We start from the raw sequence: 23,129 nt of genomic DNA, 5'->3' as shown, positions 1-23,129 counted from the left end.
GCTGGGCCACATTGTTGTGGGACACCTGAGCCCACCCCAGTGCCCTCCCAGTACAGCCCAGTGCCCCCAGTACAGCCACTGTGCTCCTGCTGTCGGGTGATCCCTTTTTGAGGAGGTTGGAAGGGATTTGAAGGGGGGCTGGGGGAGATCTGAAGGGATCCGGGGGGATGGTTGGATGGGGATTTGGGGGTTTTGGGGGTCTTTGATTGCATTTGGGGGAGCTAAAATGGGTTTTGGGGGCATTGGGGCATCAAAGGGATCTGTGGGGGGAGAGGATTAAAGGGAAAATGGAGGTTAGGGGACATTTGGGGGGGCTTAATGGGGCCTGTGGGGGAGAGGAGGGGCTGCACCACAAGCAGGTGATCCCTGATGTCCCGAAGACCCTCTTGGTGTCCCCAGTTCCCCCCCTGACACCCCCAATTCCACTGTCCCCAAACCCCATTCCTGATGTCCCCAACGCTCCATCTCATCCCCCTGGACCCTCTGACACCAAACTCATCCCCCCTCCCCACCACGCTCACAGAAAGGCCAAGGGCATCTGGGGACACACTGGGGACAGCTGGGGGGCTTTGGGGGGCACTGGGGGATTACTGGGGGATACTGGGACACACTGGGGGGAACCAGGGGGCACTGGGAGGGACTGGGGCGTTACTGAGGGACACTGGGAGGGCACTGGGAGGGACTGGAGGTGAACTGGGGCACACTGGGGGGCACTGACAGAGAACTGGGGAGTTACTGGGAGATTACCAGGACACACGGGGGGACACTGGGAGGTTACTGGGCCATACTGGGGGTTACTGGGTGCTCACTGCAGGATCACTGGGCCATACTGGGGGGCAGTGGGAGGTCACTGGGACACACTGGCTGGTCACTGAGGGGGTTACTGGGCCGTACTGAGGGTCACTGGGAGGTCACTGGGATATACTGGGGGCACTGGGATCCCCTTACCCAGATGTGGTACATCTCCCCCCCAGGTTTTGGGGGGCATCCCTAGGACCCCTCCCCTGGGAGCTGGAGGACCCCCTGAACCCACTGCTGGGCTTTAGGGGACCCCCTAAAATCCCCTCAAAACCCCTGAAATCCCCCCCTCGACCCATCGAAACCTCCTCAAGGACCCCTCATCCCTCCCCAGCACCCTCTAAACCCTCTCAGTGACCTGCAAAACCCACTTGAGACTCCCCAAGCCCATTCAGGGACCCCCAATCCCCCTCACGGACCCTCAAAACCGCCTGGGACCCCTTAAACCCCCTAGAGACCCCAAAACTGCCTCGAAGATCCCCGCAAAGCCCCCCAGGAACCCCAAACCTCCTCACAGACCCCCAAAGCCCACCTGGGACCCCCCAAATCTCCTCAGAAACCAAAACCCCCATCAGAGCCCCCCAAACCCCTTCAGGGACCTTCAACCTCCCCCCTGAGTCCCCTCAGGACACCGAACCCCCTCAGGGACCCCTCAAAACGTCCCCGGGAACCCCCGAACCCCCCCGCTAAGCCCTCCCGAGCCCTCCGGCCCTCCCACCCACAGCCGCGCTCCCCGCAGCCCCGAGGGGATGCCCAGACCCCGCTCTCGCCGCCCCCCGCCAGCTCTCACAGCGAAGTGCAGCGACCGGCACCTTCTCCCCCCTCACGCCACGAGGCCAACATGGCGCCCGCTCTGCCCGCCCCCCGCCTTTACAGACCCGCCCCGCAGCCAATCAGCGCGCGGCCCCGGCCCCGGCCCGCCCTCCGCCTGCGCGGTGCATTGTGGGAGTTGTAGTCCTTGCGGCGGGGAGGATCGGACTGTTTGGGGTTTTGTTTCTCTGTCTTCTTTTATTTTCTCTTTTTTCTTTCTTTCTTTTCTTTATTTCTTCTTTCTTCTTTCTTTTCTTCCCTTTTTTCTCTCTCTTTTTTCTTTTTTCTCTTTTCTCTTTTTTCATTGTTTTTTCTTTTTTTTTCTCATTTTTCCTGTTTTTCTTTCTTTTTTCTCTTTTTTTTCTCCTTTTTCTCTTTTTTCTCCCTTTTTTTTAATTTTTTTTTTCTTATTTTTCCCTTTTCCTTTTTTTTATACATTGTTTTCTATCAGTTGTTCTTTCAAGGAAGATTTAAACACATATCAAAACAATCTCCAGGTACATATCTTACAACAGCAGATAATCTGCCATTGTTCCAGGTTTGTGAGGATTCCCAAGATCACAAACACCGAGACACCAAGGGTGGAAGTGAAGCAACTTTATCCTGTCCCTTGCCCCAGCCTTCAATCCACACCCAGCCCCGGATTTCTGCAAAGCCGCTGGGCAGGAGCAGGAGATGGAGCTGGTGCTCGGCGGGAGGGGCAGCAACAACAAACCCGTGTCTTTGGCACAGGGGAAGGAATTCGGTGCTTGAGGGGTTACATTCCACAGGCTGCCCTGGGGATCAGCTCATGCTCGGACAGTGAGAACAGCGAGAACATTCCTCATAAAAATGCCAGAGGGAAGGGAGCGGAGGGGGAGCAGGGGCAGGAAAAGGAAGCAGAGCGATGGAAGATGGGCTGGGGCGGTCGGGGCTGGGGGGAGGCGGGCTGGACAACGCCTTGTTTGGTCCAGCAGCTGTTCCAGCTCCAGGGCAGATGTCGGGGGAGCCTCTGCCACAGGGACATGGCCAAACAGACGCTACAAAAGCTCTCAGAGGGGTTGGGGGCTCTGGGCGGGGCTGCGCTCTCGCCTCAAGCCGGGATCTCCCAGGGCAGTGGAACAGCAATTCCTGTCAGCTCCCAGCAAAGATCATTGGGGTTTGCACTGGGGAAATATTGACGCTCCAGCTTCCTCTTCTCTTTTTAGAACTTTGAGCTTGCAGTCGGGTAGAAGGGCTGGGGGGGAGTGGGAAGAGACCCATTTTGAGGGACACATCTCACCCCTCAGTTAGATGGAGCTAAACCCCTGACCTTGCTTAGGAAGAGCTGCTGATGCTCAGTTGTCTTCTTTCCCTTCTGCTTCAGTGGGATATTACATTTCCCTGCAGTATTGGTGACAGAAGGGTATGTCAGCTGGAATGGTTTGGTTCTTACAGAAAGCATAAATGCATTTTAAGGAAGGTATTTTTACATAAGTGAGGCCTCCAAAAAAACCCAAAAGACCCCAAAGGTTATATAAGTGCATAATAAAGGGGGCTGGTCTGACTTTTGACCCTGCTCAAGGCAGGGAAGAAATGTAACAAACCCCAGAAATCAATCCCCTGAGCAGGAACAGGGTCAGCCCGGCCTCAGAAAGGGGTCCTGAGGGTTCCTGGGCTGTGTGGGATCAAAGGGCAACCAATGTGCCAATTGCCACTCTGATAGATGGCCAAGGACAATATCACACCCACCAGGGCTTCCTGGTTCCCTTCCATCAGCTGATCAGTGACTGGAGAGCAAAGGATTGCTCAGGAAGGCTCACTTGCCCTTTAGCAGTCCCATCTGGCCAGTGCAAAAGTGTAATGGGGAGTGGAAGCCTCCCTTGGGCTTTGAAAAGCATCTTCGGGGGGCACAGCCCCCCTGAAAGGACTGAACTGTGGAATGGGACTCATGAGAGCAGAGTGGGAAAGAGGAATGGCCTGCAGAGGAACAGGGAGAGCCAGGGCAGAGAATCTTCCCCCCGGGCTCTGCTCTGGGGCTGGAGACTGGACCCATTTGTGGCCCGCAGTGCTGGGAAATGGGGTGGGCTGGATCTGGGAACTGCCACACCCCAGCAATTCCCCAAGGCTCCCCCTTGTCTCCTGGTGCCCAATATTGCCCAGTGCTCCCCAGTGCCTCCAGTGCCTGGAGATCCCAGTCACGGGGCTGTTCCCACTGCCCAGGTCCCCCTTTGTTCTCCCACCCAAGGAGTGGGATTTTCCCAAATCATGTTCAGTGGCAGTCCCTTCCTTCCCCACGGGGCTGGAGTGGAACAGGGACAACTGTGGACAGACATGCTGGTCTGGGGCCTGGCTCAGCTCTGGGGTGTCCCAGAGGGAAAGCTGTGGGAAGGGATGGGCAGGAGGACATGGGTGGATCAGGCTTTGGGGGCCGTTGGAGGATGGATTGTGTTGTGTGGGATTGTCCCCACAGGGTATGCAGCTGCTTTCAGCTCCCTGCCCACCCCCCTGGCACCCCCAGGGGCCTGGGCCCTTCCAGGGGCAGCTGCCCCGTGCAGGAAGCTGGAGGGATGCCGGGGAAGGTGGCTGGATGGGTGCCGCAGGCGGGATGGACTCTGTGCCAGGGCTGGGCTTGTGGCCAGGGCTGGGGGCTGTGCCCAGCCGGGCTTTGCCCCGGGGGCTCTCGGGGAGGGGGCAGGGAGGAGTCCCGACAGGGATAAATGTGCTCCTGCCCTTGTGCAGCCTCAGCCAGCGCTGCCCAGGCCCAGAGGAAGATGAAGGTCGCTGTGCTCAGCGTGGCCCTGCTCTTCACCATCCTGCTGAGCCCCCCGGCAGATGCCAAGGTGAGGCCCCCATGCCACAGGTGTGGGCTCAGGGCTGGGGATGCTCCTGTCTGCAGGAGAGCAGCTCTGCTGCAGGATGGAATCGGGGCTGTGATCCCAAAACTCCTTGCCTTGGCCTCTCCCTCTCCCAGTCCAGGGGATCCTCTGCTCTCCCTGACCTCCAGTGCTGGGCACTGCAGCTTCTCCCTCCCACTCTTCCCCCTCTTCACTCCACTTCCACTGCAAATCTCCCTCTGCCCAGAGCCCCAGATGCTCAGGGAACCTGACCAGGGAGGTCCCTCACAAGGGAGGGCCACTGTCAATTGCTGGGAGGGCCCCCACCTCTTTCTTTTTATGGTGCTCCCAAATCCCACCCTCTTGGGCCTCCCGTCCCATCCTTTTTGGTCCCCTCAGGCATCTCCTCCCCAGGATCTGCTCTGTCTCCTACCCAGGGTTCCCAAACATCCTCCCACTGATCATTCCCAAACTTTTTCTTTCCGTCTTTCCCCTCAGACCTTTGCCTTTCACCCAGGCCACTGCCCTGGTACCTCCCAAGACCATTCCTTGCCTCCCTCTCCACTCCCAACCATCTCCCAGTGCCCTCGTTTTTGTCCTCCTCCATCCTCCTCCTCCTGTCCCCACCAAGCCTCTCCCTTGCAGTCCCCACATCCCTACACTTGAATTCCTTTCCCCTCCCCTGCATCCCACATGGTGCCCCTTCAACACCCCAATCCCAGTCCCGTGGGCTCCCCAGTTCCCCCCAGTTCAGCATCTTTGGGTCCCCCCCAACCTCCCCCCACCCTCCCTGCAGGCCCTGAATTCCCCTGGCTCTCCTTGTCTCCATCCCCACCCTGGGCCCTGCAGGCACAGGGCTTGCAGGTGAAACTGGGGGCAGTGGGAGCGGGGGGAGCAGAAGGGATTTTCCCCCTCAGACGGGGGCAGCCCTGGGCTGGGGGGGCTGGGGACACCCGTGTCCCTCCCCCAGCCCCACAGGGGCCAATCCTGAGCAACCCTTTGCTCTCCTTGCCCAGGCACTCTTGGCAGGAACCCAAAATGATCTGCAGGAGGTGAGTGGGCCGGGGGGACTGGAGGGCATCCAGTCTGGGAACTGGGGGACACTTTGGGCCCCCCATCCCTCGCTGGCACCGGGGACATCCCAGTGACCAGCCAGGGCTCCTGGTCTCTCTCCAGATTGATTTAGTGGACGTTGGGATCCTGGAGACGGCTCAGGTGGGTACCAGGAGATCTGCCTCAGTCAGGTCTTTCCCTCACATGGCCATGACACTCCCGGCCATCCCAGTCTGACCCAGCACACTCCAGTGCACTCTACTGTCTCCCCAGAGAACACCCTGCCCCCCAGAATTTTCCCAGAAACCCACTTCTCAATAGCCCCTGTTGCATTCCAATCCTTGACACCACAGGACCCCCCCAGATGCCCCAGGATCATCCCCTTCCCGAGCTGTGCCTCTTTGCCAGGACCCCCCAGTGCTCATGGGCAGGACCACACAAGCTCCTGGACCCTGTTTCTGCCCAGAGGCACCTTCCCCAAGGACCCCATTGCTTGTCCCTGGCTCCCAGTACATCCCAGTTCAGCCCAGTGTGTCTCTGAGCCTGTCTTTCTCCCCAGACCCCTGTGCTTGAGGAGGAGGTGAATCTTCTTCGTAAGAAACTCTCGGGTGCACTCAGGGTTCGCTGAGGTGAGCAGTGCCTGCAGGGAGAGGGGGCAGGACAAGGCCCCTCTCGTGTTGCAGTGGCCTTTGGGGTGATGATTTGGGCTCTGTCTTTCAGGACTGGTGGTGACACCCGTGCCCTGTCCCCCTCCAGCGGAATGAGGAGATGATCATCCCTGGAAGAACCCCCTGATTTCCCCCAGAGCCCAGGGCCATTTCCCCTGAATGATCAATAAATCCCTTCAGCAAAGCTACTCTGCTTGATCTTGTGTGTGTTCCCATCTCCACGTGTGTGTTCCCATCTCCACCTGTGTGTTCCCATCTCCATGTGCAGGTTCCCATCTCCATGGGTGTGTCCCCATATCCATGTCCCCTCCTTCTCCACCCCCAGCACACCCAGTGCCTCTCTGGCCGCACCCCCACCATGAGCAGAGAGGCTCAGGGGGCTCCTGGGGGTCTCTGCACACGAGATCCCCTTCACCCCCTCCATGTGCATCCTGAGCAGTGCAGGTTGGGGCATCATGGAATGTCCCTGCTGGGGGCTGGGACAGGCAGGGGGCACACGGGGCAGCCCCTGGAGCACCTGGACCTCCCCTGTGCTCTGGGAGGGATGGAAAGGGGATCAAAGGGGCCAGCGGGTGTCAAATGCCCCCAGATCTCAAGGGCCAGGCTCGGGCTGAAGGGATGGAGAGCAGCCCTGCATCCAAGGCCATGGGGACAGTGGGGGATGAAAAGCAGGATGGGAGCCAGCAGTGGGAACTCACAGCCCACAACCCCCCGTGTCCTGGGCTCATCCCACAGCGTGGGCAGCAGGGGAGGGGGGTTCTGCCCCTCTGCTCCGCTCAGCTGAGACCCCCCTGCAGTGCTGCCCCCAGCTCTGGGCTCCTCTGCCTGTCTGCAACGCACCCGCCCGCAATGGCAATGGCTTGGGGGGATTCCCTGCCAGCCCTGGCATCTCCTGCAGCTCCATGGGCTCCTCAGCACAGCAAAGACACGGATCTCTTGGGGCACTTCCAGAGGAGGCCACCAAGGGGATCCCAGGGCTGCAGCACCTCTCACATGGAGACAGGCTGAGAGAGTGGGGGCTCTTCAGCCTGCAGAAGAAAAGGCTGTGGGGAGACCTCCTTGGGGCCTTCCAGGACTTCAAGGCAGCTTCTAGAAACATGTGGGCAAAGGGTTCAGTAGGGCCTGTCACAATAGGACAGGAGGTGAGGGGGTTAAACTACAAAAAGATTAGGTCAGACTAGAGATAAAGAAGAAATATTTTAGTGAGAATGCTGAAACACAGGAACACATTTGCAGGGAGGTGGTGGATGCCCCATCCCTGCAAACATTCAAGGCCAGGTTGGATGGGGCTCTGAGCAAGGTGATCTAGGAAAGATGTCTCTGCTCCCCCCTCCAGGAGAGACCCTGCCCTGTGCTGTTGGCTACCAGAGTGATGGGCAGCTCTCAAAGGATGCAAGTGCCCAGAGAGCAGAGGGAACACACAGGGCCTCTGTTAGCAGGGACATCTTCAGGTGAGATGGGAATAGTTTGGATCCACACACTCAGGCTCCACTGTTTTTTTGCCTCTCTGTGGTTGCACACAACGTTTGGAAGAGACTGATAACCACGAGGTGCCCCAGTGTCACAGGGTCCCCTTGGTGACAGGAGGTCGTGAAGTGTCCCACGGACTTGTGGGTGTGGAGTTATTTGGGGTGTTCTCTGACCCAATCTTCCTTGAACAAGGGAAGGTCTTCCTTCCAGCATTCCTATATCCTGGTCTCCTGGGCCAGAGATCCCTGAGGGCTGGTCTTGTCAGGGCAAAGGTGTTCAGTAACTCTGCCTTCTCTGCATCCTTGCCATGAGCAGAGCGGCTCAGGGGGCTCCTGGGGGTCTCTGCACACCAGATTCCCCTCACACTCTTAAGGGAACTTCCCAGGCTCACCATTCCCAAGACTCCCTGGCAGTCACTCTCCCACCAGCCCAGACTGGCACTGCTGACCCTCAGGCCCCTTCCCAGCAGCAGCAGCTCCAGTGACCCAATGGATCCCCTGTGACTCCCCACACCCCCACTCTCACAGTCAGACCAGGTTTCCTCACTGCTTCCACCCCAGCTTTCCCATGGAAGAGTCTCTGATGTCTTAAAAACTGTAAAACAATTTCTTTCTTGTGAAGAAACACAAAAACAGGCTGAGCTGGTGCCTCGAGGAAGGACCCCCAAGAAAAAACTCCTTGGGGTTTTATCTCCTCACAGTCCAAGCACACAAACTGCTCTTCCTGCTGAGTCCTGGGCTCCTGCCCTGTCTCCAAGTGTCCTCTCCCTTGGCTGCTCCAGGGTCAGCAGCTCACGGCCTTTGGTCTGAGGCCCCTCACCCAGAGCTCATCCCACAGCTCCAACTGCAGCTGCTCCCTGAGCCACCTGCACCCACGGGATTCCTCAGCCCTGGGCACCACGAGGCCCCCACAGTGTCCCAGGGTCCCTTTGGTTCCATGAGCCCCCACAGTGTCCCAGGGTCCCTTTGGTTCCATGAGCCCCCACAGTGTCACAGGGTCCCTTTGGTTCCATCAGCCCCCACAGTGTCCCAGGGTCCCTTTGGTTCCATCAGGTTCTGGCACCAAAAACTGGGAAACAAACTCTCCAACCAGTTTTTTGGGTTAGAAAGCCCACATGACTTCATTCAGTGTGCTGGGTGCACGAAGATAGCTCCATAAAGCATGCACACCCACCAACCTCACAGACCACTTTATCACCATCATCATGGCCGGGCTTCGCCAGCAAAGATTTGGGAAGGGCTCTACCCACATTTGCTACAAGCACGCTGGTGGCTAAAGAGTCCAATGTGAGATAGACAAGATGGGTTGCAAAAGGCACAGCAGAAAGACTCCTGGGATGGGATCGGCAAGACACGATTCTTTCTGTGCTGTCTTTTCTCCTCAGGGGTGATCCTGCTGCGCTCTCAAAGGGAGCAGCAGCGTTATAGATGGGGTGTCTCCAGACCTCCTGGTTGGAGGCCAGAGTAGACCAGTTCTGTTGATCAATATGGCCAAGGCTGAGATGTTGTTTCAGGCAGTCCCTTTATCTCCTCTTCGGGGCTCCTCTCTTGCGGCAGCCGGTGGCAAGTTCCCCATAAAGCAGGACCTTCGGGCCCAGGACAGGGCAAGAAGCTGCTGGTTTTGACTGGGGTGGGCAAGGCCCCTTCCATCAGGTGACGGGTCAGTTTGCCAGGGTCCAATACCTGTTCAGGTGTGAAGTCCCAGGTCATGGGAGGGGGCAAACGCCCTGGTAACCTGCCCAGGTCCTTCCACACACCCTGGCAGCCAGGAACTGGGCACCTCAGGGTGCCTCCCAATATATCACCACCTAAAGTTTGTTTTCTCCTCCACCAGGACAACACCAGGTTCCAAGAACTCTGCCCTGTGCTGACAGTATTAGTTAGTAACAGTAATATCACCAACCAGCTCCCATAAGGGTTAGCAGGGAGTGCAGGAGACATCATTATAAAGCCATTGGTAGCAATGCCAGGGAGGGGGAAGGGGGTATTTCTCCTTTGTTCCAGAAAGCTCCCCAAAAGATAACTCCCCCAGCAGAACAAGGCCATTGGTGTAAAAGCAAAGCAGGGAGCCCTTGTTTAGATTGGTGTGTTCCCAAAGCTGAGCAAAACCTAGTGAGGAGCAGTGCAGCCAGCAAACTCCGTGTGCCACCCCAGAGCTTGCTATTCCACAGCTGCTCTTACTAGAGCATGCAATACTTCTATAGAACTGCCTTTATCTGGCCCCAGCTGGGGCACCAGAAAGGACTGGGGTGGGGTGAGCTTGGCTGGACACCAGGTGCCCACCCAGCCGCTCTCACTGCCCTTCCCAGCAGGACAGGGGAGAGAGTGAGGTGGAAGCAAACAAACAACTGGTGGGTTGGGCTAAGGCAGTTTATTTAAAGCCAAAAGTGAAGCCAAACTTGTGAGTGCAGGAACAAAAGCCAGCAGGGTTTGTTCTCTGCTTCCCGTGAGCAGCCCTGGGCAGCTGAAGGGGTCAGCAGTGGGTCTGTCAGCTCCCAGGATGGAGATATCGACTGGGGAAGCTTTCGGGGGATCCTTGATGAGGAGGAAGTCAGGACGCAGCCCTAAGGGAGAAAACAAAGGCAGGCTGGAAAGTTGGTAGGCCCAGGATGTGGGAACTGCAATAAGGCCTTGAGCTTTGCCAAATGTGTCGCCTGGAGAACCCAGCCAATGGAAAGGCTGTGGCTTGCTTGCCTAAAATAAGGACCCTGCTTGCTGCCAGCGAGGGGGATAAAAAAGCAGCTGAGAAAATAAGAAAAAGAGACATCTTTCCTGCACACAACTGACTCCTTGTGTCTTTATCGGCCCTCACGACTCTGCACTGACAACCCTTGACCCCAAATGACCCCCAATGACCCTCCCTGACCCCAAATGACCCTCAATGACCACAAATGACCCCCCAGACCCCCCCAACCCCCCTGACCCTTTGTGACCCCTCATGACCCCTGTGACCCCCCATTACCCCCCAGGGACTGCCTCAGGGACCCCCCCGATCCTCCTGACCCCAAATGACCCCAAATTGACCTCCATGACCTCTGGGACCCCTCAAATGACTCCCTGACCCCAAATGACCCCCAATTGACCTCCATGACCCCTGGGACCCCCCAAATGACCCCCTGACCCCAAATGACCCCCAGTTGACCCCCATGACCCCTGGGCCCCCCCAAATGACCCCCCTGACCCCAAATGACCCCTCTGACCCCAAATGACCCCCAGTTGACCCTCATGACCCCTCTAATGACCCCCAAGGACACCCCTAGGCCCCTCCCCCCCGGTGCCCCTGGGTGGGGGAGGGGCCCCCCCACCTTTCTCCACCATCGCTGCCCCTGCAGGGGGGAAAAGTGGGGGATGGGCTGGGGAGGGTGGGGGAGGGGCTGGGTGGCGTCCCTTGAGGTGGGGGAGGGGCTGGGGAGGGTGGGGGAGGGGCAGGATGGGTCTCCCTTGGGGTGGGGGAGGGGCTGGGGAGGGTGGGGGAGGGGCAGGGTGGGTCTCCCTTGGGGTGGGGGAGGGGCTGGGGAGGCTGGGGGAGGGGCAGGGTGGGTCTCCCTTGGGGTGGGGGAGGGGCTGGGGAGGGTCATCGCAGGGGTGGGGGAGGGTCAGGGGCCCCCCAAAAGCTGGGGAGGGTCCCCTCGGGGTGGGGGAGGGGCCTCGAGGATCTCCCCCGGGGGTGGGGGAGGGGCCGGACCCCCCCTTTTCGCTGCCGATGCCCCCTCGTCGCTCACACAGAAGGAGCTCCGCAGCCTTTAACAGTCGGGCACCGGGGCAACCTCCGGGAAAACTTCCCTGCCCCCGCTGTGCCCTCCCTGCTCCCGGACACGGAGCCCTGCCAAGGTTAAAGTCGGTCCTCAGCAAGAATCGCTGCTTTTTATCAGCCACTCAGCCCGGGCTCGATCCAACAGAGGAATCTCTCCTTCTCTGGATCATCCCGGCTGGAAACCAAGGGAGCTGGGGAGGAGCAGGGAGAGGGGAACGCTGGGACAGCCACAAAAACTGGCCCTGCCGGCCAAAATGTGGGAGGACCTGCTGCGTCCAGGGGTGCAAGGAAAGATGGATACTCTGGGTGGAAAAGCAGAGGGGAAATGAGGGCTACACTGAGCAGAAGGACAGCTCTGGGGGGGGCACAACAGAGAATCCTGACACCAGAGAAAGGAACCTGCCAGGGAGAAAACTGCGGCATTTCTGTGGCCATCCCTCAAAATTAGGAATGCTGAGAAAATCCTACTGTCAAAATCGTGACTGGGGTTACAGGAACAAAATCCAGCTAAAAACCTGCAAGTTGGCCCTGGCTCTGTCCCAGCTCCCAGAGCAGGGTGCTCCCAGCACTCTGGGGCTGGCTGGGGGTGCTCCTGGCTAGGGGATGCTCCGCAGGCAGGGATGCTCCGGAGGCAGGGATGCTCTGGATGGGAGGGATGCTCCGGAGGCAGGGATGCTCCGGAGGCAGGGATGCTCCGGGGGCTGGGATGCTCCCAGGAAGGGATGCTCCCGGGATGCAGGGATGCTCCGGGATGCAGGGATGCTCCCAGACAGGGATGCTCCCGGGATGCAGGGATGCTCCCAGGCAGGGATGCTCCCGGGATGCAGGGATGCTCCCAGGCAGGGATGCTCCCGGGATGCAGGGATGCTCCCAGGCAGGGAGGCTCCCGGGATGCAGTCCGGAGCAGTGCTGGGGGCTGAGCGCTGCCGCCCCGTGGCACCGGCGTCACTCGTGCCTGTGCCTGTCACTGCCGAGGTGCTCAGCAACACCCCCGAGTCTGGGAAACAGGGAGGGGCTGGGAAGCCCAACCAACCTGTTCCCGGAAAAGCACAACACACGGAAACACCCCTGACCGGTAACTCAGGAGCTGGAGTTGGAAGGATTCAGAAATTCGGAAATGGGATTTAGAACAAAAACAAGTTCCTGAGTTCTGACCAGAATAAGAAGAAATATTGTAATTCAGCCGAATTTGCAAGTCCAAGGGAACGATCTGCTGTGTTTACACAATCCCTAGTTACTGCCACAGACCAAGGCCTGGATTGAAATCCCCTTTGTCCCTGGCCAAGAGCTGCTGCTGGTGGAAATCACTCTTCTGCTGTACTTCCTATTTCATTCATTTCAGCTTCCAGCTATACATGCACAACAGAGGGCATTCTACATCTCCCTAATTGAACAATACAGCTCAATTAAATAGGAAAAGTCATTCTTGGACTAAAACCCTCTTAGGCAAATGTTCTGCTCTTATGCTAAGTAACTCTTTTTATAAAGCTGGGACTTGAGTGCTGCTCAGTTGTATTTATTTTTTAATTTTTTTTCCAAAAGACTGGGAGACTAAGACCAAGAAGATTCATCCATTCATTCATGACAAAAAGAGACAAAGTTTTGACTCCCTTCTACAAGAGCAGCAGAGGGGTTTGAGCAGAATTCAGTTTTTCTGCTGACTGTTCATCAACAGAGCCCAGGAAAGGGGAAATCACCCAAACCATGGCTGTGGATCAAGCTGGAGAAAGATCTCTCTGCTCAAGGTTTTATAGCTCTGGCTGGAAAGATGGAAAAAAGAGAGATGAGAACCACTAACCCAGAGCAGGGAAAGCCCTGTGCCCTGCCCAGCCTCAGCATCCTGGGGGCTCTCCCACATGGCCAAGTGGCTTTTCACACTCCTGTCCCTGGAAGCACAGAGGTGGAAATGTGTTTAATTGTTTGACTGGGATGCTGTTTGTAAGTATTCTCAAATAAGGAGTTGAATAAACCCTGCACATACAGATGGGTTAAAAAAACCCAGGTAGGTTATTGCTACTCAGCACTATTCAGATTAAATGACCATCCATAATACAGGTTTTACCAATACAAAACCCAATTTTGCTATTTGTTCCCTTTCTTAGTCTTCCAGTTGACTAAAGTGACCTGCTAAGCTTTATGCAGGTTGGGTTTAAGCACCACAGATCTTCCTGGGCTAAAGATTTCTATAAATGAAGTGGAAACACAGATTTGGTCTGACCAAGTTCTTACACTGAGAGAACTGCTGGAAAAGTAAATCAGTCTGGAGTTAAAAGCAGCTCAGGATTAACTGGTCTCCTGAAAATCTGGAGGAAGCCAAGCCTAAAAGTTGGGTCTTCCAAGCACATCTTGGCTCAGCAAACATGGCTGGGGAAAGGCCAAAAGTGGGGGTTAATAACAGTTGTGTCCACTGAGTCTCACTGAAACCACTGGGAAACCAAAGAGGAGGAAAGGTGCTGAAGTACCATCCTGGCACTTCTAATGTGTAGTCAATATATCTCAGGAGAGTTTGGGACTGGATGGATCCAAATTTTTATTCATTAAAAGATGTTTGGCCACATCTGAGACACCTCCAGCAAAACCTTCAAGTGACAGAGGATCAACTGCTGATCAACTGGGAGCTTAGGGAAGAATTAACAGAAGAAACAAATGTGGTAGAACCTCATTTTTGAACCCTTGAGTTCTTTAAGTCAATTAAAAAAATAATCCCTGTAATTTTAAAAATGAAATGGTTGTAGATTCTTTTTTTGGGTCCCCCAAACATTTTTTTTTGAATAATGCAGTGAGTGTATCAGTTCCCTCACTGGAGGCCACGTGCTGGTACATCTATGCTGTAATTATGGACCCAAGTAAAAATCCCAATTTCCTTTGCAGGAAGGAGGCAAAACCTGCTCCTTTTGCTCTGCCTTCCGAAAGCTGAATTCTGCACGTGACACTCACTGCACTGTTTTCCAAACACTTTGACCTCGTTGTTCTGAGGCCTTGATTTTCATTGATTTAACCCAGCAATTAAAAACATCCCACACCCCTGGTCCAGTCCAGGGGCTCTTCCTTGCTCAGCTGGTTTGGTCAAGGCTTGTCAGGAGCTCCTGAGATCCTCGACCAGGCCTGAGGACAATGGGGGAAGGATGCACCACCACAGGGGCTTCTAAGAGAGATGGGGACAAACTTTGTGTAGAGACATTTCTGAGCACTCTCCAAGGGTTTTGCAGATGAAAACATTGTGCTCCTAGTCTGAGATAGTCCCAGGATTCATTTTACCAAGGCCTGGAGTGGCAGAACATGGGGCAATGGATTTAAACTGACCTAGGGGAGCTTTCTATTGGATAAAATGAAGAAATATTTACCAGTGGGGCTGGCAAGAACTGCAACAGGTTCCCAGAGAAGAGGATGTGCTCTGAGCCTCATGATGGGCAGCCAGAAAGGGGATTTGGGGACTGGGCAAGACTTGTCCTGGGATGTCTCGGAAGGAACTAAAGCAAGGGGAGGATCCCAGTGGTCACTGGAGGAATAAGCACGAGAAAACAGAGAGCAAAGAGGCTGAAAAAGCTGGTCCTGTTAAACAGGAGGCTGGTCAAGACACGTCCTTGGCTGTGCCCTGCAAGTGATCCCCACAGCCTGTCCCTAAGTGGGGGCTGAGAATTGGACCCAACATGTGCAGGGACAGAGGGAGGGGTTTGTCCCCCTGGCCCTGCCCAGAAGGGACACCTTTCAGGAAGGGTTGTGGCCTTGGCTGTGCTGAGGGTTGCCCCGGGCAATGCAGCTTGGGATTGCAGTGGCACTGTCAGGGCTCTGCAGAGCTCCTGGCAGTTCCTGCATTTGTCCCCAGCAATGCCAGAGACCTGCAGGGGTTGCAGTCAATCACTTGTGCTCTTTGGGACCCCGACTGGCTCTGCTGAATGTCAGCAGGCCTGGAGTTCCCAGGCTGTTCCTGCATCCAGGGTCGGGCCTGCAGTGACGTTTGTGCAGCATTCAATTGGGGCAGTGGCAGGATGGCCATGGATCCATTCCTGCACAAACACAATGGGGCTGCGTCCCAGGCAGGGGGAGAATGGGCCCAAGAATTTTGGAAGGATAAGGAGCAGGGAGTTTTGGCACTGTGGAACCCCATGGAGCCAAAGGAACCCTGGGACATGGCAGAACCTCCTGGAATAAAGGGGACATTGTGACCCTGCAGCACCTCATGGAACCAAAGGGAGTCTGGGACGTGGCAGGGCCTGATGGAAACAAAGGAACCTCCTGGGAACAAAGGCACCCTGGGACACTGCCAAAAGTCAGGGAGACAAGGGAACCCCAGGACACTGTGGAATCTCCTGGAATCCAGGGGCCATTGGAATCCACTGGGGCCTCCTGGAACCAAAGGGAACATGGGACAATGCAGAACCTCATGGAATCAAAAGGACCCCGGGACTCTGTGGAATGTCAGGGAATCAAGGGGCCAGTGTGACATCCCAGAACCTTTTGGAACCAAAGGGAACCAATGGGACTTTGTGGAACCTCATGGAATGAAGGGGCCATTGTGACCCTGGGGAAAATGATGGAATCAGTGGGCCATTGTGGGCACTGCAGTGCACTGCAGGGCCTTCTGGAGCCAAAGAACACTGGGAAACAGTGCAGCCTCATGGAATCAAGGAGCCATTGTCCCACTGCAGAGCCTCAAGGAATAAGGGATCCAATCTTTGCCTCAGATTTTGACAACAAATTAAATTTAAGGAATTACAGAACTGGGATTGAACCACTTTTGTCCCACAGGTTTTAATGATTGGCCAAATGAGAATATTGATATAAAATGAATCATTTATTCTTACAAAAGATCAGACAAAAATCTTAATCAGAATTATTTACTAGACAGTATAAAGGCTAAAACTACTAGTAGTACAGTATAAGATGGGATAGTGCCCTATATTGAAGCAATTATTGAAACAATTACATTAAAGCTAGCCAAAAGAAATAATTATTACGTAGAGATCTGATGGAACTCACCCAGACCAACGGTCACTGGGAGATTTCTTTTGTTCAGCCTTGAGGAGTGTCCTTGGAGGGCATCCCCAGCCAAGGCAGGAATCTCCACACATCTACCCCAAGAAGGGCTGTGTTGGAAGAACCTGCCTGGATGGAAGGGGACTGGACTTCTCTAGTCTGAAGTGACTGACTGCTCCTCACAAATGGACAGGCCAGTTCCCAGCTTCTCTGTCCCACCCACCTTCCAAAAGCAGGATGTGTGTTTGCAGTTGGGTGAACCAGGCTGGTTTGAGCATCATCCAACACCAAACCCATTCCCATGGTGGCACCAGTAACTGGCAGATCTCACAGGCAGCTTGCAGGAGAGCTGGCACTGTTGGCATTGTCTGATGGCATTTTAGGCCTTATCAGGGCAGGCCCTCCTGCCCCCCGGGTCGAGAGGTTGGCTGTGCAAGTCCGTCCTGGAGATGCACAGGGAGCCAAGAGCTGGGCTCCTGAGTGACATCCAGCAATGGACAGGGGGGTGGGACTGAGCAGATGAAAGTGTCTCAGGTAGAGCTGGACTGGCAGCACAAGGGGGAATTATTCCTGGCTCGCTGGGCCCAGGACACCTCAGGGCCTCAGGGAAGAGCTGCAGCAGGGGAGGCACAGTTAAGACTGAATACCCTCTTTGCACTGGAAGGCATTTTTTGTTGCACAGGCATTTAAAAGCATTTCCCAGGACAGAATTTCGGGACAGGGGCACAGGTAGGTGTGGGGAATCCTGGCTGGGCCGGGACCCCTGGTATAGAACGAAAAACTGACTGAGAATAAAGGCCTTAGTGCTGACAGCAGGCACCCTGAGGAGAAAAACATCCAGAGAACAAGGCCACTATTCCTGTGAGAACAAGGATACTGTCTCGGGGCAACGAGGACTTGTTTTGAACAGAGTGACTGAGAAAAATATAAACATCAAAGGAAAAGAGGGACAGGTGCACAGAAATGTTGTGAGAAAGTAGAACTGAGAAAGTGCAACTAAAATCCACCTATTGGCTGTAAGAATTGTAGTTTGTGTGTTGAAATGGACCTATCTGTGTGGTACACGTGTGCCTGAAGAGCTGTATTTAAGAGGCTGTAAACTGCAGCTCGTGGCTGCTGCTGCTGCTTCGTATCCGTCCCAACCACGACAGGTAGGTCCCAGCCTCACTTCTGAATACCTTTCTTTTTCTTTTCTTTGTGCCTTTCCACTGTGCTGCTGATTCAGCCTAAACTCAGACTCTGAAAGCAGTTGGGGGCTCATCAGTTGGTTGCGGTAGCAAGTAAAGAGCCTGAGGAGGGATCCTGCGGAAGGTTTGGGAGCATCTCTGGGCACAGGGGTGCCAAAAGGGCTCGGAAGCGGCAGAGCTGGTCCCCAGGGGTGCTCCGCTCTCCGGCTCCTCGTCTCCCTGCACGAGACACTCATTTCTCGGCCGAGGAGGATGAGGAAGGGAAGGAAAGCAGCGGGTGGATGCAAAGGGCCGAGCGAGCAGGCGGGGGAGGAGAAAGGCTCCTTTGGAAGAGCGAGACAATTAGGGCAAATTTGGGATTAAAGCGGAGGGGCAAAAAGCCGCGAGCGGTAATTTGGGACTGCAAGGTCTGCCGTCAGCGGGACCGGGAGCGGGCGAGGATGCGGGAAAGGCGGGGAGCGGGACGGGAACAGGCTCGGGGCTGCCGCGGAGGATCCCGCAGGTGCGGGAGGAGCAGCACCTGGGCTGCGGGAGCGCGAACGGGGCAGGGGGCGGGCACCGAGCGCTGCCCGGGGCCCGGCGGGGCTCCGGCGGGGCATCGAAGGGACAGCGAAGGGGCAGCGAAGGGGCAGCGAAGGGAGCACCGCGGGGCTGCGGGAGCCGCGGGAACCCCGGGAGCACCGCGGGGCTGCGGGAGCCGCGCCGGGCAGGGCAGGGCAGGGCAGGGCAGGGCAGGGCATGTCCCCCCCGCCCGCACAGGTGAGCGCGGCTCGGCACCGGGAGCAGGCGGGGGGGGTTAGAAAGGGGAAAGAAAATGGGAATAAATAAGGAAATTAGGAAAGGCTGCGGCTCGGGGGAAGGAGAGCGCGGCCGCGCTGCGGGAGCCGGCGGGGATGCGGGGCCGGGCGGACGCGGTGCCTGCCCCGCCGGGCTCCCCGCAGTGCCCCCGCGGCTCCTGGCCGGGCGGAGCTCTGTGCGGGGCTGGGCGCGGGGTCCGCAGAGTCGGCCCGGGCGGGGGTCGGGGCGTTGCCCCCGGGCACGGGGAGCGGGAGCGGCGGGACCGGGAGCATCCTTCGCTCCCTCCATCCCTCCCTCCCCGCACGCGCAGGGATGCTCCCGCCAGGCTGGCACAGACGCGCGCACAACTTTTTGCTGGCTAACGCGGCTGGAGCTGAAGCTCCTTTCGCCTTCCCCAGGCTGATGCTGCTCCCGTGTCGTGAGCAACAAACTGCAGCGGGTTGTTCTATTGATCCCAGACAGGAGTGACTTGCTCTCTAAACTACAACTTAAAGGATGCTGCTTGCATAACAAGTGGGAAGAGTTGGGATCTTACATACTGATTATCCGTCACCTTTTGGGCTCAGCAAAAGAGGGTTTGTGGGTTTTTTGCAAGGAGGGTTCGATGTTCTGGTGCCACGTGATTTATTTCCCTTGGGTTAAGGAGTTGGCTTTGTCTGACAGTTCTGTGTAGTTAACTGAATTTAAAACACTCTTTAAAAGTCAGAGGTAAAGACAAGGCAGAGTGAAGGAAGGCTATTAACCATCAGATAACTCAATTGCCTTTTTCTTTGCTCTCGTGGTCTTTGTGAGTTCTATTTGCTGGGCCCTGCTGGAGATGGCTGATCCCCATCAGGGGCAGGGGTGGGCACAGCCCTGGTACTGTGCAGGCCCTGCCAGGGAAGATGCTACTCCTTCGAAATCCTCTTCTGGGTTTGAAAGTCCCTAAATGCTGCCAGGTCTCTTTTGAGATGTGTTAGATTAGAGCAAGTGTGGGGTTCCTTCCCCCTGTGGCCTGCAATGCCCCCTCCCCCCCCGTGCCAGCAGTTGGCAGAGTCCCTTTGCTGCTGCTGCTGCCCTGGTGTTGAGCCCCGCGGTTCCCCAGAGGACGAGCCTCCCTTTGCAGAGGGTTTGGCGCGGGGGGAGGCGGAGCGGCGGCGAAGAGCGGCCAGGAGCGGCTGGAGGAGATGGAGGCCGAGATGGCGCTGTGAGGAGCGGGGGGAAGGGGCGGGGCTTTGTGGCCATGGCAACGGGGGCGGGGCCGGGGCTGCGGGGAGGGGAGGAGTGCCATGGCAACGGGGGCGGGGCTTGGGGTGGCCATAGAAACAGGGGCGGGGCCTGGGTGGGTGGTGGTGGTGGTCCGGGGAAGGCCTGAGTGTGGCCATGGCAACGGGGGCGGAGCTTGGAGTGGTGGGTGGAGCCTGAGTGTGGCCATGGCAACAGAGGTGGGGTCGCTCTGGTGGGTGGGGCTTAGAGGCAGGAGGAGCTTTGGGGTGTTAATGATTGTGGGCGGGGCTTGGAGGTTAATGGCGATAGTGGGTGGGACTTGGGGCAGTGGGCGGGGTTTAAGGGTGTCCATGGCAATGGGGTGGGGTTTGGGGCAGTGGGAGGAGCTTGGGTTCCTATGGCAACAGGGGCGGGGTCTAAAGGGTTGGGGTGGGCGGTGCTTGGTTTCCCGTGGCCATGTGGGCGGGGCCAGGGGCTTGGTGATGGGGGTGTTATTGGGAGGGCCCTGGGTGTTACTGGGAGCACTGGGAGGGTGATGGGGGGTCACTGGGGTGTTACTGGGAGCACTGGGAGGGTCACTGGTGTCACTGGGGGGGTGTCACCAGTGCCCCTCCCCCCCCCAGGTTCGAGCAGGAGGTTTTGGGGGCTCCAGGCCGCGCCCCCGGGGACCCGCTGGCCCCGCCCCCCATCCTGCGGCCAATCATCGCCACCAACACCTACCAGCAGGTGACCTTTGACCCCCTGAAAATGACCCCTGACCCCCCCAATGTCCCCCCAAAGTCCCCCAATATCCCCCCAGTATCCCCTCATTTCCCCCAATGTCCCTCCCATGTCCCCAATGTCCCCCCAATATCCCGCAAGGTCCCCAATGTCCCCCAGTGCCCCCCCAATCTTCCCCAATGTTCCCCCAATGTCCCCCAAATGTTCCCCCAATGTTCCCCCAATGTCCCCCCAATGTCCCCCCAATGTCCCCAATGTCCCCAATGTCCCCCCAATGTCCCCCCAATGTCCCCAATGTCCCCCCAATGTCTCCAATGTCCCCCCAATGTCCCCCAAATGTTCCCAATGTCCCCCCAATGTCCCCCAAATGTCCCCAATGTCCCCCCAATGTCCCCAATGTCCCCAATGTCCCCCAATGTCCCCCCAATGTCCCTCCAGTGTCCCCCCAATGTCCCCCCAATGTCCCCCCAATGTCCCCCAATGTCCCCCAATGCCCCCCCAATGTCCCCAATGTTCCCAATGTCCCCCAATGTCCCCAATGTCCCCAATGTCCCCAATGTCCCCATGTCCCCAATGTCCCCAATGTCCCCCCAATGTCCCCCAATGTCCCCCAATGCCCCCCCAATGTCCCCAATGTCCCCAATGTCCCCCCAATGTCCCCCCAATGTCCCCAATGTCCCCAATGTCCCCAATGTCCCCCAATGTCCCCAATGTCCCCAATGTCCCCCCAATGTCCCCCCATTGTCCCCAATGTCCCCCCAATGTCCCCCCAATGTCCCCCCATTGTCCCCAATGTCCCCCCAATGTCCCCAATGTCCCCAATGTCCCCCAATGTCCCCCCAATGTCCCTCCAGTGTCCCCCCAATGTCCCCCCAATGTCCCCCAATGTCCCCCAATGCCCCCCCAATGTCCCCAATGTTCCCAATGTCCCCCAATGTCCCCAATGTCCCCAATGTCCCCAATGTCCCCATGTCCCCAATGTCCCCAATGTCCCCCCAATGTCCCCCAATGTCCCCCAATGCCCCCCCAATGTCCCCAATGTCCCCAATGTCCCCCCAATGTCCCCCCAATGTCCCCAATGTCCCCAATGTCCCCAATGTCCCCCAATGTCCCCAATGTCCCCAATGTCCCCCCAATGTCCCCCCATTGTCCCCAATGTCCCCCCAATGTCCCCCCAATGTCCCCCCATTGTCCCCAATGTCCCCCCAATGTCCCCCCAATGTCCCCAATGTCCCCAGTGTCCCCCCAGTTGGAAATGTTTGCCATCATCCAAACACAGGTACAACTCACAGCTGTCCCTCCTCACGTCCCTCGCAGGTCAGCAGCGACATCCTTGGAGGAGCCTCAGGATTGCTCCCTGCAGTGATCCCTGCTCCGCCCTTGGAATACAGAGCAAAATCCCAGGGAATGCTCCGTGCCTGCAGCTCTCCCGCTCTGGGCTGTGCCTCCTCCACACAGCTTCTCCTGGGAAGTTCTCTGCAGCCCAGCACAGGAGGATCCAGCTCTGCTCGCGGCCCTCTGCTCCTGGAGTCGTCGAGGAGCAGCTGCAACAATTCCCCGAGTCCCATTCCCGCCTTTCGGGACGTTTCCTTGGAGCTCCCTTTGTCCTGTGACATGTTCCAAACCTCCTCAGATCCCCCCGAAAACTCCCCCAGGACCCCCCAAACCCTCCTGTGACCCCCCAAAATCCTGCAGAGACCCCCAAACCCCCTCAAATCCCTCATACCCCCCCCAACTTCCCCCCAAATCCCTCATGTCCCCCCAAATCCCCCCAAATCCCTCATGTCCCCCCAAATCCCTCGTCTCCCCAAATCCCTCCAAATCCCACTCCCACCTTGCTGGCGAAGCACAGGGAATTGATGGATTCCCCAAAATTCTCCTCCAGGGGGAAATTGGTTACTAACATGTCTCCAATTTCCCCTCTCCCCCTGGGGAGGGGAAATTTGGGATTCAGGGAGGAATTTGGGGATTTAGGGCGGAATTTTTGGATTCAGGGAGGATTTTGAGGGAAATTTGGGGGTTTAGGGCTGTCTCATCATCGGACATCCTTGGATACCGGTATCGCTTTGTTCGGGTCTTTTCCATCTGGTGTCTGGTCTCCTGTAAAACACAACTTAGGGCACAGAATTAGTTTTTCCCCAGGGCTAGGTTTCCTTGAGGGACACATTGGATCTCTCCATCCTTCCTCATAACCCACCAGGTATTTCCGGGCCCTTGAGCAAAAACAGTCCCACGACTGGGTTTGTCTTGGCCTGAGGGAGGAGTGATCCAAAGGGCCTTACCTAACATACCTTTGAGATGGATGGCTGGAACTTTGTCTCCATCTCCAGTGTGGAGGGATTCTGCTTGGGCAGGACCAGCTGGGTTGACAGAGCCTCTAGTGTTGACGAGCCAGGTGGCCTTGGCTAAGTTCTTATCCCAATTTCTGTAAGTTCCCTCACCTGGTGCCTTTAGGGTTGTCTTCAACAGTCCATTACACTGTAATGTACTGAACCACTGCTCCTGCTCCTCCTCCCGCAGACGCTGCTCCAGCTCCGACTCCAGGGAGCTGCGGGAAAGTCCCAGAATTTCTCCCTGAATCCCCCCCAAATTCCCATCAAACCTCTTCCCAAACCCCTCCCACAGCTCTGGCTGGAGGGGGATTTTCAGTGGATCTTTGCCAGATTTGGAGTGGGTTTGGAAGGATTTTTGCTCCATTTCAATGGATTTCAGCTCAGTTCTGAAGGATTTCCTGGGATTTTGAGTGGATTTCAGGGGGATTTGGAAGGATTTGGATGGATTTTGAGAGGTTTTTTAAGGGATTTGAGTGGATTTCAGGGGGATTTGGAAGGACTTGGATGGATTTTGATGGCGTTTTTTACGGGATTTGGGCGGATTTTGCTGGATTTGGGGCG

At 56.7% G+C, this 23,129-nt stretch overlaps 1 long non-coding RNA gene and 1 pseudogene across 1 annotated transcript; one reads left to right on the top strand and one right to left on the bottom strand.

Annotated features, from left to right (window-relative positions):
- The window catches only part of LOC135404843 (zinc finger protein 721-like), an 89,992-nt pseudogene that overhangs the window by 5,334 nt on the left and 61,529 nt on the right, over positions 1 to 23,129 (bottom strand).
- LOC135406157 (uncharacterized) lies at positions 4,290 to 5,618 on the top strand. Its single transcript, XR_010426177.1, has 3 exons — positions 4,290 to 4,409; positions 5,420 to 5,455; positions 5,580 to 5,618. It is a non-coding gene; the product is annotated as an uncharacterized LOC135406157 (long non-coding RNA).

The sequence above is a fragment of the Pseudopipra pipra genome, chromosome W (assembly GCF_036250125.1).
Source record: "Pseudopipra pipra isolate bDixPip1 chromosome W, bDixPip1.hap1, whole genome shotgun sequence".
Classification (NCBI taxonomy): domain Eukaryota; kingdom Metazoa; phylum Chordata; class Aves; order Passeriformes; family Pipridae; genus Pseudopipra; species Pseudopipra pipra.
The sequence above is the reverse complement of the archived record's forward strand: the minus strand, read 5'-3'. Positions and strand labels throughout refer to the sequence as shown.